General features: G+C 34.0%; 1 non-coding gene across 1 annotated transcript; it reads right to left on the bottom strand.

The window, feature by feature from the left end:
• Window positions 1–1,108: 1,108 nt before the first annotated feature.
• LOC133296779 (small nucleolar RNA R71) lies at window positions 1,109–1,215 on the bottom strand. The gene has a single exon (XR_009749553.1). It is a non-coding gene; the product is annotated as a small nucleolar RNA R71 (small nucleolar RNA).
• Window positions 1,216–1,745: the final 530 nt, after the last annotated feature.

The raw sequence follows: 1,745 nt of genomic DNA, 5'->3' as shown, positions 1-1,745 counted from the left end.
CTAGATTACATAAATTTCGGGTAACAAGGAATTGAGCCCTAATTAACTTAGATAGAATTCATTGGCAATATATTAAGATACAGATTCTTGACTGTTTAATTCATAACATATTGAGGATATTGGGGGAAGTCGAAACCTTAACTACGCTTTTTAAATCTTAATCAAACATCATCTCATTCGTTTTTTTTATTTTGAAATTTCATAATTGCATGTTCTTAATTGTTTTTAATTTTAAGTTCTTTGAACAACAATTCTCTACATCTAAATTCACCATTCTCTCAAACCCAACCTTTGATTGTCCAACTAAAATGCAATTAGTGAACTAGTGCTTGAAATTCTGATTCTCGTGGGAACGATCTCGTACTCAGTACACTTTATTACTTTCACGACCGGTGCACTTGCCGTGTCGCTATCAAGTTTTTGGCCCCGTTGCCGGGGATCGAATTCTTCAACATTAGAAGTAACTAATTAAATTTTAGATTGGACTTTTATTTTTCTGCACTTTAGGCATATCATAAAAACATTTTCTGCATCCAAAAATTCTGCATATTTTTCTGCATATTTAATTTTCTGCATTAATTTCTTTAAATTTCTGTTTTGTGTTTCCTATTTTTCTGCACATCTTTTCAATCTTAGTTTATGTGAGGTACTCTTAACCCGCGAACCTTGCAGTTGATCTTGAGATAGAAAAGACAGAAAAGAACCTAAGGAGGAACCAATGGCAGAAAACAATCAAATCGTTTGAAGGACGTTGGGGGATTACATGACCCCAGCTCGAGTTCCATAGCCGGCAAGCATTGTTAGACCTAACATAGAGGCTAACAACTTTGAACTGAAGCCGGCACTGCTGCAACTGATTCAAAAAGAACAATTCACTGGAGGAAGCACAGAGAACCCCTATAGTCATCTCGATAACTTCTTACTTTACTATGATACATTAAAAGTAAATGGAGTTCTTCGTGATGCTATCTTGCTCAGGCTATTTCCATGCTCACTGAAGGATGAAGCAAGAGATTGGCTGCAGTCTCTACCTGAAGGAAGCATAACCAATTGGGATGACTTAGCAAGAAAATTCCTGGCTAGATTTTTCTCAGCTTCAAAGATGGCAAGGCTCAAGGCGGAGAACACAACTTTTGAACAAAAAGACAGCGAATCTTTATACGAGGCTTGGGAACGATTTAAAGGATTACTCAAGAAGTGTCCTCAACATGGAATTGAAGCATGGGAGAAAGCAAGAATCTTTTTCCAAGGGATGACAGCCAACACAAGAACATCTCCATATCTAGCCTTGGATTATGTCCAAAAGATTCTCTCATGATACTAGTGATTTGTTCCAACAAGATCTCATCTTATCCTTTTGTTATGAAACAACCTTTCATAGGCAATTCAAATTCGAATTCAAATATTTGAATTCAAACATTCAAATATTCAAATTCAAATGTTCAAACATTCAAATCCAAAATTCAAATTCAAAGTTCAAATTTCAAAATTCAAAATTCAAATTTAAAAATTCGAATTCAAATTTCAAATTTCAAATTTCAAATTTCAAATTCAAAATTCGAATTTCGAAATTCAAATTCAAAATTCAAAATTTCAAAATTCAAATTTCGAATTCCAAAATTCAAAATTTAAATGTTTGATAATTAATTTAACTAATTAAATTAATTAGTAATGTCTTGGACTATCCAATCCCATTACAGTGATCCATGCGCCCTCCACCCCTTTAGGTGGAGTTCCAAACAACT

Source organism: Gastrolobium bilobum, unplaced genomic scaffold (genome assembly GCF_033153095.1).
Source record: "Gastrolobium bilobum isolate Gb01-03AN ecotype WA unplaced genomic scaffold, APGP_CSIRO_Gbil_v1 utg13973, whole genome shotgun sequence".
In the NCBI taxonomy this organism is placed as follows: Eukaryota; Viridiplantae; Streptophyta; class Magnoliopsida; order Fabales; family Fabaceae; genus Gastrolobium; species Gastrolobium bilobum.
The sequence above is the reverse complement of the archived record's forward strand: the minus strand, read 5'-3'. Positions and strand labels throughout refer to the sequence as shown.